A 16475-nucleotide genomic window follows, 5' to 3' on the forward strand; every position below is an offset into this window, starting at 1 on the left:
CATTGTACAGGTCTTTCACCTCTTTATTCTTTTTGGTGCAACTGTGAATGGAATTGTTTTCTTCTTTTTCTGCTACTTCATTAGTAGTGTATAGAAACACAACAGATTTCTATGTATTAATTTTGTGTCCTCCAAATTTACTGAATTCATTTATTAGTTAAAATAGTTTTTGTGGCATTTTTGGGGTTCTCTGTATATATTATAATGTCATCTTAGGATAGTGACAGTTTTACTTCTTCCTTACCAATTTGGATGTCCTTTATTTTTTCTCTTCTTCTTCTTTTATTTTTGGTCTGATTGCTGTGGCTAGGACTTCCAGTACTATCTTGAATTAAAGGGTGAGAATGGACATCCTTGTCTTTTTCCTGATCTTGGAAGAAAAGCTCTCAGCTTTTCACCATTGAGAATGATGGTAAGTGTGGGTTTTTCATATGTGGCTTTTATTATGCTGAGTTATGTTCCCTCTAAGCCCACTTTATTGAGAGTTTTTATCATGAATGGGTGTTAAATTTTGTCAAATACTTTCTCTGCATCTATTAAGATGCTCATATGATTTTATCCTTCATTTTGCTAATGTGGTTTATCAGTGTATCACATTGATGTGTGACTATTGAACCATCCTTGAATCCCTGAAATAAATCCCATTTGATCATGGTGAATGATCCTTTTAATGTATTGTTGAATGTTGTTTGCTAATATTTTGTTGAGGATTTTTGTATCTGTGTTCATCATGCATATTGGATAGTAGTTTTCTTTCTTGGTGGTGTCTGATTTTGGTATTAATATTGTTATCAATATTTTAGTATTCTCTTTAAAATCCTTTTAAAACAATTTCTTGTACTGCTTATTTCTGTCCATTTTCTTTATATTGACCAACATAGCCAAATTTTTCTCTATTTTATTCTTTCGAAAAGACTTACTTTTGCTTTTGCTGATGCCCTTATTTTCTCTTTTCACAATTTTTGCTCTTATTTTCCTCTATTTTTTGTTTGTTCTGTTTCTTTTTTAACTCTTATTTGATGCCAGCTCAGTAGTTTTCCAGTCTTTCTTCCTTCTAGTATATACACTTGGGCTATAAATTTTCCTATAATATTTGCCTTGGCTCTATTCCACAAATATTGATAGGTAAGTTTTTCATTATAGCTTAGTTCTAAATATTTTCAGTTTTCCATTTGATTTCTTCCTTGGCACATAAATAAATGAGATGTACTCTTTTGAAATTTATGAACTACCAGAAATATTTAATTTTATCTCTTTGTTATTGTCCTCTAATTTAATTGCATAATAGAGAATGTGGTCTGTATTGATTTTTTTTGCCCCCAAAACATGTTGATACTTGTTTTATGGCTTAGTATAGTTGATTTTTGTAAATATTCACTGTGAGGTTGAGAAGAATCAATATTCTCTATTTACTTGTTGACAGGTTCTATATTTGTCGCATAAATCCAGCATATTGCTATTTTGTAAATTCTTCTATATATTTACTAACATTTTAAGTTTTAATTTATCTAGTTGAGGGATGGATTTCTGTTGATATTTCAGAGGATGGCAAAACGTGCCCCTGTATTCTGTCAATTTCTCTTTATGTATTTAGATCCTATATGGGGGTTATAAGTTTAGAGTGGTATACGGGGTGAGTTGAAACTTCTATCACTTTATAGCATCTTAGTATATTTATAATATTTTATGTTAAAGCCAGTTTTATCTGAAATTAGTATAGATATACTAGCTTTTCATTTGACAAATATTTTTCTAGTATATTTTTTCTACCTTTGTGCTTTCAACCTTTATGTCATTTAGGCATATCTGTTATAACCACTTATCAACTGGATTTTGTTTTAATCCATTTTAAAAATCCCTTTTAACAGATGATCTTAATAATTTAACATTTATTCTAATGATCAGCATATGTGGATTTTTTTCTACCACGTAACTTTCTATTTTGTTCTAATTTTACATCTTCCATTTTTTCTTTTGTCTTTTATGTTGAATTTTTGTGTGTTTGCTTTCTTTATTGTTGTTTTATTTCATTGTCTTATTATATTCTGTGCCATATACAGTTTTGGACATTACATATTCTCCTTACAAATTTTAATAGTTACTCTCAAATTTTTACCTTAAACTTTTACCTTATGCCTATAGTTTTACTTAAAAATTGAATTTTATCAATATTCCTAATGCTCTTCTGAAAAACGCATGGACTTTAAATGTTTAAGCCTACTCACGGGCTAGATAAAATACATTTATTGTTGCCCAGTATTTTAGTTCTATCATTATTATATATCATTATCTTATGCATTTAATACTTGCTTGGATTCTCTGCCACTTTGGACCATGTCACTGGCGCTCCAAGGAGTCTGCTATCCTAGTGAGGATAAGCATATTGGACACTGGCAGTGGAGGCTGAGAAGAGACACTTAACAGAGTATTCAAAGTCGGGGAGGTGGTGCAGAGGAGCATCCTTTAGGATTCCATGCAGCTGATTGTATTACCTATAACTAAGGCCAGCAAAGAAAGGAGCAGTACACTACGGTTGGGAGGCCTGGGCTCTGGTCATAGCTTTGTCACTACGTGGGATCTCGGGGGATTTTCAGTCACTTGGAAGTCAGTTTCTTCTCTAAAATGTGACTATGAACATGTAACTTACGGGGCTCTTGTGAGGACAGAATGAGATACGCATGTGCAAGCACTGGGAGTGAGGCTGGTGGGAATGTGTGATGTTCTCTTCATAGCTATTGTGGTGAAAGGGGAGAAAAGTAAACTGCTTATCACTGGAAGAGCTAATCTTTTTAATGACAATTTTCCAGTTTGTTTATGTGGTGAAGTGGCATGCGGACAACTTTGGTCACACAATTGTTTAAACCTGCATGCCTCTTCTTTAAACCCTGCCTGAGCCAGTCACCACAATAATGCCATTGGCAACATGGGGCTTCACTGACCCCCATCTCCCCTTTCAAACCCTTTCTCTCAGTCAGGACTTGGGGAGTTCAAGGCTGACAATGTGGGCAGAGAGATGACGTACCCTCCCTGACTTGTCCTTGACTGCTTTGGATAACAAATGTAGTGTACGGTCAAGTTTATATCAACAAAAAAGTTGCTATGATAGGTGAAGGGGAGGCATTTTTTGTAACTTGATGGGTAAGTTGGTGCTACTTTTGAGTGAACAAAGTGGATTTTAAAATCCTTGCATTAGTTTAATTTCTCATAGAGACAAATAGAAAGCCTTCATCTCTTTTAAAAACAAAATGGAGAAAATGCAAATCACATTTTAGTTATTGCAAATGATCTTTGTGTCAGTGTTTTGACCTCTAACATTTCTAGGTTTTAAGTAAGGCAGACGTTGAAAGGGAGCACGCTTGGGAAGTGGGGCATGTGAATACAGAACCCAGATGCTTCATGTGTTCAGATACCAGACAGAGGCCTGGAGAAGGGGTGGTGGTGGCTGTGTCTAGACTCTGGTTTGATCGTGGGAAGTTCTGTGAGAAAGTTAAGGTAAATGAATGTTCTCAGGAATACTGGTAGTAAAGCCAGTGTGAATAGAAATATACACCTGATATCTACCAAAGTTAAGCCCTAGGAGTTGGTGTATACTAGTCTAATATACTGCCCCTTCACTTTAGGAGGTGAAACATTTAGTTATGATAACATGACTATAGCATTCTTTTAAAAAAATTTAAAATTTGAGTATACTTGACACACAACATTACATTAGGTTTATGTGTGTAACATAGTGATTTGACAAATTTTATATAATGTTATACTCACCACAAGCATAGCTACTGTCTGTCACCACACAATGTTATTACAATACCACTGACTAGATTCCCTAGGTTGTACCTTTCTTTCTTGTGATTTATTCATTCCCTAGTTGGAAGCCTAGATCTCCTACTCTGTTTTATCCATTTTTCCCATTCCCCTACCCACCCTCCCTCTGGAAACCACCAGTTTGTTCTCTGTGTTTGTAGTTCGAATTCTTTTTTTTTTTTTAATTTGTTTTTTTTTTAGATTCTGCATGTGAGTGAAATTATATGGTATTTGCCTTTATCAGTCTGACTTACTTAACACCATACCTTCTAGGTCCATCCATGTTGCTGCACATTGCATAATCTCCTCCTGTTTGTTTGTTTGTTTATTTATTTATTTATTTATTTTTAAAGATTTTATTTGACAGAGAGAGACACAGAGAGAGAGGGAACACAAGCAGGGGGAGCGGGAGAGGGAGAAGCAAGCTTCCCACCAAGCAGGGAGCCCAGTGTGGGGCTCGATCCCAGGACCCTGGGACCATGACCTGAGCTGAAGACAGACGCTTAACAACTGAGCCATCCAGGAGCCCCAATCTCCTCCTTTTTAAAGGCTACATAATAATCCATTGTGTGTATATACCACATCTTCCTTATCAATTTGTCTTTTAGTGGACACTTAGGTTGCTTACACAACTTGGCTATTGTAAATAATGCTAAAATAAACACAGGCATACATATGTATTTTCGAATTAGTGCTTTAATTTTCTTTGGGTAAATACCTAGTAGTGGACTTATTAAATCATATGGTAATTCTCTTTTAAAATTTTTGAGGAACATTTTTCCTCAGTATTTTTCCACATTGGTTGCGTCAATTTACATTTCCACTGACAGTTTATGAGGTTTCCTTTTTCTCCACAACCTCATCAACACTTGTTGTTTCTTCGCTTGTTGATTTTAGCCATTCTGATAGGTGTAAGGTGATATCCATTGTGGTTTTGATTTGTGTTTCCCTGATGATTAGTGATGGTGAGCATCTTTTCACTTGTTGGCCAACTGCATGTCTTGGGAAAAATGTCTGTTCAAATCCTCTGTCCATTTTTAAAATAGATGACTTGTTTCTTTGGTGTTGAACTGTATACTTTTTTTTTTTTGATATTAACCCCTTAGTCCATATATCAGGTGCAAATATCTTCTCACATTCAATAGGTTGCATTTTTGTTTTGTTGATAGTTTCCTTTGCTGTTGCAAAAGCTTTTTATTTTGATGTGGACCCAGTAGTTTATTTTTGCTTCTGTTTCCCTTGCCTGAGGAGACATATCTAGAATATGTTCTTATGGCTCATGTCGAAGTTGCTGCCTGAGCTATCTTCTAGGATTTTATAGCTTCAGGGTTCACATTTAGGTCTCTAATCCATTTTAAGTTTATTTTTGTGTATGGTGTTAGAAAGTGGTCCAGTTTCATTCTTTTACCTGTAGCTATCCAGTTTTTCCAGTACCATTTATCAGAAGAGACTGTCTTTTCCCCAGTGTATATTTTTGCTTCCTCTGTCATAGATAACTGATCATATAAGTATGTGTTTATTTCTGGGATCTCTGTTCTATTGTTCTGTGTGTCTATAGTTTTGCCAGTACCATACTGTTTTGATTACTACAGCTTTGTAGTATGTCTTAAAATCTGGAATTGTGATACCTTCAGCTTTCTTTTTCTTTCTCAGGATCGCTTTGGCTATTCGGGTTCTTTTGTGGTTCCATACAAATTTTAGCATTATTTATTCTAGTTTTGTGAAAAGTGCTACTGATAATTTGACAGGGATTACATTGAATCCATGGATTGCTTTGGGCAGTGTGGACATTTTAGCAATATTAATTGTTCTTTACTTCATAGGAACGTAATCAAGAATTAAAGGAGAGCATCAGTACTAAGTTTCAAACTATGTATGTTGTAGTGCCTGAGGAAACACTGATTTTAAGCTGAGTCTCCATAGCAGCAAATCAGACAGTTTTCTGACTTACCTGTTTTCCTGCACCCACTTACACATCTCAGTCAAACCCTAATTAAACAAATACTTTACATATCTGTATTTACGTATGTGCAGTTTATACACACACTCGAAATGTAACAGCATCTCGGGGTAGGGCTCTTATTTAGGAAAGCATGAGTGCCAATTGCCAGCAACACAGCACTGCAAGCTAGAAACCCAAGGCCTATTTTTCTCTTTTCATTCTTTGGAATGAAGAAAAATAATACTGACATTCCATTATTTATGAGCATGGTTAAAGAAAAGAGAAGCAGTGAAATTTCACTGCCTTCAAAGAATAATTTATTTGGACTCCACATAGGGCCTCGTGCGTTTGCCTCAGAATGATGTCCCCTTCCCTGCGGGTGCCTTGGGCGACCCTGGTGCTGTGATACTTCGATGCTTTCTAGGGCAAGGGAAAGGGCCAGCAGGCAGGCCCTGGCCATCAGTGTTCGCTGGGCTCTGGAGGCAGCTGAGTCATTGATCAGGAATGTCTTGAGAGCCTGCTTTGTGCCTTTCACCATGGAATGCTGGGTGCTGTGGGGAAAACTGAAGTACAAAATGGAGACTACCCTTAAGGGATTTGCTGACTCACAGGATTGATGAGAGTGAGGCATATAAAAATAGGGACCCATTTATAAGATGTGGAGAGTCATCTACTAAACTGTTCAGAATTCAGATATAGGCTGTGAGAACAGTTTCTATGTATTTTGTGCTAGCTTTGTGCTAGACCCCAGGCTAAATAGTTACATAATCTCTGATCCTCGTACCAACCCTGTAAGGCAGCTCTGATGATGCTCATTTTGTAGATGGAAAAACTGAGGCTTAGAGAAGTTAAGTGAATCTGCCTGAGGTCACACAGCTGATAAGTGATTAGTCCAGAACTGAAAGGCTAGTGCAGCAGCTCTAAAGCCAGTGCCCCTCTGCTCAGGTGCAGCCCTGCTCTGGAAAGGGGGTGGGAAGTCCAGGACGGGACCAGAAGCAGCAGGCTGAGGCTGGTTGACTGGCCGATGTGACTTCTGCTGGACTATGCTCCGCTGCCCTTCCAGGGGAGAGGATCTCATCCTTCTGTTGCCTTGGTGACCCTGGAAGGCCACGGTCCCTCTCTAGTTTCTGCCACATGGTCTTGCTTAATCATCCCAACTCCCCTGTGGCCAAATTACCAGCATTCATGTGACATTTTTCTTTCTGTGGCTCTCATTTAGCTAGAAATAGCTCAGTTTTAATGCCAGTTTTTGCAGAGGGTTTTTTTTTTTTTTTTAAACACTTAATTCATCATGTAAACCGAACAAATTTGAGAGTAAAAGGGGACTCTGTTGGTGATTATGTCAGGACTATCCTGGGCACCCAGGCTTATGATCACCCTACCAATATGGCATTGAGGTGTATAGTTAACAAGGAAATAAGATCTGCATTACTCAGATGAGAACATCTTCAGAACAGGGAACAGCCACACAGAAGTGAATTTCCTCTACCACAGCAATGGTTATCTCCTGTCTGAATGTGAACTTTGTCCATCAACCTTCACTTAACCCTCTACTAAGCCAAGGCAGCTCTGATTTACCATGTCAGAGTGACATTATTATGTGGAAACCTCTTGCTTACTGCCAAAGTTAGTGAATTTGAGCTCCTCTAACTTACAGCAATTAGAGAATTTACCCTTGAAGGCCTTTGAATATTTTTGCTTAAAATTTATAAACTGGACTGTAACTAGAGATGATGAAATTACTCTTAACAGGTAACTTAACCAAAGACATTATGTAAATCTGGAAAATATGCTGGTCTGGGGCTCTAAAGAAGGGGGCTGAGGAATGGGGAGGGAGAAAGGGAGTCAAGAAAGGAGGAAGGGAGGGAAGGAGGACAGTCTAGGTGGTGTTAAGCCAACAAAATCCAGGAATACCTTCTACTGTGACGATGGATTTGTAACCCAGACCCCTCCTCCTTTCAATCCCTGACCTTCTTGTCATTTGTTCTCTTTGGGCTGACAAATGAGTGTTGATTCTTGACAGTGTCATTGATCAAATGACATGTTGTCTTGTGTTATATCTGGTAATAAAGAAACCTAAAAATGTTTCTTGGATTAACTTGACAGTATCAATTTAGAAAGTAGCTTCCCATCCTAAATCTTTCTGGGATTGACAGAAAATTTCCCTTGTCTAAAACCTGAGTGTTTTTGATTACTAATGCCAGAAATAATGCTTGATCTGAGACCGGGGTCCTCAGCAATGTCCATCTAACTACCCCTAATCGGGGGAGGAGGGGTGAGTTTTCTAAAGAGATCCCCAATAAAGTCAACATTTCTTTGGGGCCTCTTATTTTATATTTTAAATCCATGTAAATTTCAGATTCTGTTTTACAATATCCATGTTTACCTGGCTTTACTATCACATTTTCCAACATATCTTTAGTAAGAGTTACGGGCAAAGAAGACACGCCATTTTTATTCAGCACTATTGCATTACCTTGGCTTTACGCCACATCCTCCATTTTGGGAGCGAGGGAAGAGAAAACCACCCCACAGCAGCTGACAGCAGGGAGGAATTCATTATTTTTGGAGTCCTACGTCTAGAATTTTGATTGTAAAAGTCAAATAAAAACCTGGACTTTATTTCAACCTTTTTTTTTTTTTTTTCCCTTCAAACAGTTCAGAAGACCAGAGTTAAGAGTATGAGATAAGGAAGTTACTCTGATGATGTTGTTGCACACAGTATGGATGTGCAAAGAGCTGGGGAGAGAAAACAAGGAGAGAAATCTCCTGCTGCAATGATACTGACCCAGTACAATCCACAGCAGCTCTTACCTTCCACGTGCTCCATTACCCCTGCTCATTCGTTGGCTTTTTTCAGAAGGGTGGTTTAAAATTTGGGATTTCAGGATACAGTAGGATTAAGAATAAAGGTACGGTATTTAATGTAACTTGGAATTTGCCTTTCTCTTCTTCTTGATGGAGATGTGTTTTTCCTTCTTTGAGGTAAAGAGAGATGGCTATGAATTTTGGTATACTTGAAGCAGACTTAAAAAACCAATGCACTTTCAAACAGTTTTGACTTTATGATAAGAAAACAGTTAACCACAGTTAACCTCATAATAGACACAATATAGGCCTCTCCTATACATTACTGTCAGCATCCTAAAAACAGTAACAACAAACAAAACAAAAAAATGAATGACATCCCCAAAACCAAAATAAAACACAGTAAAGCTGAAAATGTTGATCACATTAAAGGAAAAAAAAAAACACCTGATTTTAGAAAGCATTTCTCCATTTCCTTTAAATTTTAAGGAAGTGTGTTGATGTAGATAATCAAATTTAGTTTCCACAGTGGAATCCTTCTACATTTATTTAGTCATTGGAATTCAGTCTTGTCATATGAGAGATTTTGATCCCAAGAATGCATTGTACCATTCCCACCATCTAGTCTGAGGATGATTGGAAACTCAAATGCCATATCAGCTATATGAATGCCCTTTATTCACTGCCCACTGTCCTGAGTCTCTCCTATGTTTTAGGCCCTGTGCTTGCTGCTTAATAGTTAAAAATGAATGAGACACACTCCTTGTCTTCTGATACCACAGTCTGGAGTAGAAAAAGACAGCTAAAGTGTGCTGGACCATGTTAGGCCAACTTGGCCAAATCTTATTTCCCCAGATAACTTTGTCTGGCTTCTCTTTCAAAATAAAACAAAACAAAATCTAGCGTGCAATTTGGCTGACAGAAATGCAGCACACTCTTTGGTTCTCAGAAGGTCTTTGTTGTCAGCTGTGGCGATGGACAGATAGAGAGGTATGCGGTAGGGTACAGGGGGACGGGGGGACAGTTTTCCCCTTCCCTCCTCATCCACCTGTCTTCACCAGTGGCTGGCTGTAGGCCCACCACCAGGTACTTGGCTGGGGACACATCAAAGCTGCAGCTATGCAGAGACAACTGCTTCCTCAGAGGGGGACAGTTTCCAGAGACTTCTCCATGAGTTCTCCTTTTGTGGTCCCACTTTGGTGACTTGTTGGGTTTCTCTTTAAGCTCCCATTGGTCCACTCGTACTTTGGCTAGTGACTGTTGTTCTAACCCTCCAGGTTCCCCTTCCAGATCATCTCTTTCCCAGCTCCCTGCATATTTGTGTGGTCTAACTCATATAATAAACCCTTCTTCCCATGGTACTTAGAGTTGATCTGTTTTCCTGTGTGAATCCTGTTCAAACCACTGCAAGAGGATGTGATAATGAAGGCAAGTAGTGGGCACAAAGAAAGGTGAGAAAGGAGTGGTGTCTCACCGAGATTGGGTGGTGCCACAGGCATGGTCAAGAAGGTTACCTGAGTGGGCTGGCCTGGCAAAGCAGGGTAGGGCATTCCTTAGAGATGGCACACAACATTTTGGAGCTGCAAATAATTCTGTATGATCAAATCATAAGTTATGTGTTGAAAGGTGTAGTGGGAGGGAAGTTTGGAGAAAGGAGAGAGGAGCCAGATGATGAAATCCTTTTAGGTCTGGCCAAGGGGTCTGTTTTATGGATAATGGAGAACCCTGGAGTACTTCTAAGCAAGGAAAAAATTGATGAGATTTCTTTTGTAAAAATTCTCTGTAGAAGCTGAATTGAAAAGAATCAAGACTAAAGGCGAGAGGACCCAGGAGGACGCTGTTGCATCAGTCCAAGTTAAAATGTAAACGAAACTATGTGGGCTCATTAGTGCAGGGGAAGAGCAATCTGAGAGAAAGAGGGAGAATCACTCTATAACGGGCTGAAGGAAGAGATTTGTGAAAACCTGAGAAGGGGGAGTCAGAAAAGTTAAGGGGGAAATCAGAAGAGAATGGGTGGAAAGGGGAGAGGAGGACATGAAGAGAGAGAAGTGGTCAAGAGTGTAATGAAATCTGAAGGACAGAAAATTACCCTTTTTTTTTTTTTTCTTTAACCGTGTAGGTATCATTGGTGACCATAGGTGAAGTAATTCCAGTTATGTTTGTTTTATTGTTAGCCTTATGGATACAAACTCCTGAGAAAATCCTATTGTACGTGTAGTCAACTTCTGCAGTTAAGGAGACAAAGCATTCTTAGCCCCAGTGATCGGCTAGTTTCCCTCATGCACAGAGTCTACTTCATCCAAACATAAGAGAAAATGCACTGATTAAGGTCTCAGGCCCCACCACCCCTATTTCCCCTCAAGAGAAGTCCATTCTGACTCTTATAAGTGGTAGGCCATTTAAAACCTTTCAATAACTTGTCAATAACTTGAATAATGATGAGAGAGATGTGGGAAGAGAGATGGCTTTTCCTAAATCTGATGCTTGCTTTATTTTTGCCTCTTCAATCAAAAATCATGTTTTCCAATTTCTCTGAGAGAGCCGTCATCTTTCTTCTTGAGACATAAGACATGGGGTGATTCTCCATCAATGTCTGCTCTAGGAGCTCTGGCTGTTGCCATCGAGGAGGAAGCTACAGCCAGTTTGCCATGTTGATGGGAAAGGTCACAGAGGCTGGAACCCAGAATGTAATCATCCTCTTCCTTATTAGTAGGTGAAATTATTATAGGATCCTGTCTTGTCTCCTTTTTGGCATTCAATTCACAGAGATTTTTATTTCCATTTGTATTCTCCTGATGTCTTAACAAATGTTAACTTGTTTTCTTTTGTTGAATCTCTTTGTTTACTTGAGAAAGAGTGGGATAAACCAGAGTTGGCATGAAGCATCCCCTGCCCGGTGGGGCTGTGCCTGAGGCATGGCTTCTGCTGTGTTGTAGGTTAGCCGGTGGCCTGTTACACTGGGGGAGTGCAGGAGGCACCAGATCCTTTCCTCTTCCACATGTAGATCACAAACCCGGAAATGACTATTTCTACTTTGACCTCCTACTGGTGAAAGGCAACTCTCTTAATCTGCCGACCACCCCTTCACCCTCCCCACATATACATACAATGACCACCCATTAGATTTTGAGAGCTTTGAAGGCAGAGGCTATCGCTTTGTTTACCCGGATCTCCAATTCTAGGCATTGTGTCTGGCATATATAAATAATAAATGTAACAGGAAGGTCCCATTTATTTTGCTCCTGAAATGGGCCCCAAATAGTAATGTCTCTTGATCCAAATTTTAGGAGTCAATCTTTCTCTTAAGTTTCTCTACCAAGTGGGACCCCAGTGAATTCTTACATGTTCTGCAAACTCAACTTGGTAGTCCCTTGTTACTTTGTCCACAACCTCAGCTCCAAACCATTGCTGCTTCCAAATGCCACATTATCATGTTACCTTATAATTCACTTCTGCAGACTGCTGGATCTCTTCACTAAGGAAGGGCACCGTCTCTTCCATTAGGGCTTCAAAAACACAACTAAGACCAGGCTCATTTACAGATTGCTGGTATAATAGTGAAAGGACAGCTCCAAGTTTAATATGCACTGTCACAAGCATTGGCTACTCCTGGGACCCTTAGCACACATCCCTGAGCCTGTAGAGGATTTTATTTCCCTTTGTAATACAAATACACATTTGTTTCAGGGGAACTTGAGGAAAGGCAGTTGAAATAGTCAGCAATATATTTATCTAAGTCTGAGATGCTCTAATTTAAATCATGCCATTTAAGGAGCATTAATTATTAATCCTATTTTAGAACAATTGTCTGAATCTTTCAGGTCCCAGTCTGGCTTACGATGCATGCACCCAATTTACCCAACCAAAAGTATGCAAACTTGGGCCTACACAATCTACATTCACATTTGTGGGGAAATCAGTTTTCTCTGAGAGCAATTATTGGCCTTAGCATTTACATTTTCTTTGTGGAATGGAGAGGTCCACCCTGTTGGTTTCTCCTAAACCAAGGAAGTTGGCTTCAAAAGATTCTAACAATTTCTAAATAAAAGTTTTCCCATTAAAATAAAATGAAAACATTTCAAGTTTGTGTTTATTGGTACCAAATTATATAAGTACTGTTGAATTAGTAAATGGATTTTAGGGTCCTGTGACTGAAAAAATACCTTTAATAATTGCATTTTAAACCAATGGCAAATAAAGCAAATGACAGTAGAGAAGTTAATCTGAAATTCTGCATCATCAGCAGTAACGTTGTTGTTGCTATTCATAAAATAAGAGGTTCCAGTATTATATTTTAATAGAAATGCAAAGTGGCTCTTGATTTTTCTTTTGTTCCTGTGCACCCTCTTTTCTCTATAGTGACAATAATGTCGGAATCTCCTGCTGCTACAAAGTGAGTAGGTGTGTTACTTGGATGAGGCAGCATGTTTTAATGAGAATAGCATGAAGTGGGAGCCCAGGAATCATGGGTTCGCATTCTGGATCTGTAACTTCTTTCAGTGAGGTCCGGCAGGTCAATTCTTTATGCTACAATTTCTTCATCTATTCCAAAGAGGGTGATCAGACATGACAAACTAATGAAGGGCTCAGGTCCATTGCTTTCCTCACTTTCATGGGAGACCTGGGTGCTGGGAAATAAGAGTGTCTGTGAATGGTGGTGGGACTTAAAGAAACAGAAATGTGAGGATGTGCTGAGGGTCTAGAGAAAGGTGCTGAGGATGGAGCTTCTGGGTATATTCGAGAGATGATTTTAGGACCAAGGTTTTTTAATAGTGGAGAATCCTTCAAGGGGCTGGACCACTGTCTACACACTGGATGCCTCAAAATCAGGAGCCATCATCCATGTTTTTCAAGCTAGAACCCATGGACAAATGCCTCATAAAATAATTTTGTAAAGTTTGTGTTGCATCTCAGTGATATTCTGAAAAATTAACAGATACATTTCTGAATCATTTTAAGATTACACATTCCAGGAACTGCCATACAATTTCTATGTGGACTTTTGCATTTGTTTTTACAAATTTTATTTTTACTAGAGGAAGGTCGAATGACTTCAGGGAGTGATGCACTAATAAGAATTTCACAGGAAGAAATATGATGGGAGAACTGAGCCATCAGAGGGCCCAAGGGCTATGTGCATATCATACTCACAGCCCTATGCTCCTGGGCAGGCAATCCCAAATTGCACAGACACCCACTGCAGAGCCCATATTTGAATAGGCCAAACTGTCATCGCTCATTCACTGAGAGCATGGCCAGACACATGAAATGAGACCTGCTTCTGGCAATCAGGGTTTATTTAATGGAAATTTCAATAATGTTGCAATCATAACCTTCTTTTCAAACAAACAAGACAGCATTACAGAGTTATCAAATGACACCTAATTAAAATTGACACTTGAAGATTGTTTGTTGGCTGCATTTTGGAAACATGCAAAGTCTATTTATTGTGAACCAGCAAGCAAGGCCTTGAAATAATTAATAATGTACTTACGCTAACAGGCATTATCTGAATTACTGAAGCCAAAATACACGCAAAAAAAATTATTAAATACAAAACCTGACCTGAGGCTCATCTTTCTCCGATTAAAACCCACATTGATGGTCTAGTTTCAGTAGAACAACGTCCTTCATCACATTGAATTAATGTTTTTAATTTGAATTTTACTGGTCTTAAAATTTAGTTATTAAATGTTTTTAATATATATGTTTGGTTTTGGTTTCGTGATTTTAAAAGGGTTTATAGCTAGTTTTATTTGGTTCACATTTTAATAAAATTGTAATAAAAGTGAACAAGTCCGTACTGGAGGTGCACAGGATTTTTTTGTCTTAAAGGGGTCTGTGCATCATTCGAATATGAGAGACATTGTTATGGGGGCTAAGTGCATAGGGTTTGAAATCAGAGAGACCTGGGTTCAAATATGAGCTTTGGCACTTTAAACTGTAAACATGAGTGTGTTATTTAACTGAATTGTGCTTCATTTTCCTGACTTGTTAAAAGGGGTATAATAATGTAATAATAATAATAGTAATAATAATAATAATACCTTCATCATGGGGTTAATGTGAGGAATAAATAAAACAATGGCTTCTCAGTACATGATCTCTGGGACACGGTATGTCAGCCATCATCACCATAATGATCATCATTATCATGATCATCAAAATGATTGGTTTTTAGACTTTAAGGGACCCAAGAGATGGCTGAACCAGTCAAGGAGATAAGAGTTGTGTAGGAGCAGCTGCTGGGAGCCATTACTGTTAAGGCTAGTAACGTCTCTTAAGGATTGCTGACCTGGAGTAGCCTCAGTAGCTTTCCTAGGGAGTAGCTTTCACCAAAGTAGCAGCTAGGTCTCCAGAGGCCTGGTGAAGGCAGGTGAAGTTGTCAGTCTGGTAAGAGTTCATTACCTGAAGGTCTCACCCCTCTCTAACAAGCATGAGTCACCTTTGAGGAAGAAGACCATGGTTCAGTCTCTGTTGTCTCTTTGTTGCTTCCAGAACTTTCTTGACATGCTCAGCATGGCTGCCTGCCCTGTGCTCTCATAGTTCCCCCTCGCATCTGACCCTTCATATGGTTTTGCTGGTCTGGGTTTTCTGATTTTGCTCAGATTATGTCTGTTGTGGCCATTCAGGGGACATCCAGCCTCCTGTATTATGTTGTCTGGGACTCCTTTGGCTGTCCTTCCTTGTGGGTTCCCCCAAATCCAAATAAGGGAAACCAGAGATTTCCTGTAGGAATGAGATGGCTAGTGGGAGCATTTCATAGTATAAATTATGTTCTACCCTTGTTCTCCTTCTTTAGTGCTTGGGGATTTGTGGAAATATATCTGAGTTAAAGAACTAACGGAAGTCCTGATTCGTCCTCCAGTGGGGTTCCCTCAACTCTAGGTTCCCCCTGTAATTGTTGGATCACAAGGGTTTCCACTTTGGTCCAGACGTCTGAGAGCTACTGACTGGCAATTCAGGGATGGGTGGTGGACACCAGTGGGTAAAGCTGACCTAGAGAGAAAGGAGGCAGAAGCCTGTAAGGATAATGGAAGAGAAGAAAAAAGGCTGTTTCAGCTCTTAGACCTCACAGAATGTTCACTGTATGATGATTTTTTTAAAAACCATTTGCAAAGCTGGGTGAGCTTCCACAGAAAGCCAGCCAATCTGATTCCTTATCACGTGATCTGCAGCAAGCTTTGCTGGTCTGGACACCCGGTTCGAGTTGCATTAGTATGGAGTATACATATTCCTCTCTTCCCAAACCTCCAAACCCCTCTGGACAGCTTTCCCCACTTGTTTTTTCCTAGAGCACCTCAAAGCTGTTCTGTGATCCCAGAGAGCATGAATTATTCACTATATATAGCATCAGGCTTCAAAGTGTACTTTTTAAAAAATAAAACTGCCTAAACCACCCAATGCTTTGCCTCTACCTTTATGTTCACTAACTGGACAGCATCTTTAGAATCATTACTGACCTTCCTTCCTGGCTAGCTTGCTGCTGATGCGGCTTCTCTTCCCAACTCACCCCACCTCAATAAGGTAACAGGACCTCATTCTGTCCTGTCTCAGACATGTCCTGCCCAAGGCTGTGGTTCACACATATAGTCATGTTCCATGTAAATGTCATCCTTTACATTTTAAAGGCTTTCATGATCACAACTGGAAAGATGTCTTATCTCTCTCACACAGTGTCCGCCCAGCTACAAATTCAACTGACAGAGGTATTGACCACCAACCCGCATGCCTTTAGCATTTATGAAGATTTAGGAAGCACCCACAGCTAAGGTGTGCATTCCAGCACTGCCCTCAACTAAATGAATGACTTTCCACCAACAGTGTAAACTTCTAGGCCTCAGATTCCTCATCTGAAACAGAGGCTGCCTATCTAGCAGCATGGTGAAAGTTAGAGACTTAATGCATACCCAGCACTTAG

Source organism: Leptonychotes weddellii, chromosome 10 (genome assembly GCF_054177405.1).
Source record: "Leptonychotes weddellii isolate Sample4059 chromosome 10, ASM5417740v2, whole genome shotgun sequence".
In the NCBI taxonomy this organism is placed as follows: domain Eukaryota; kingdom Metazoa; phylum Chordata; class Mammalia; order Carnivora; family Phocidae; genus Leptonychotes; species Leptonychotes weddellii.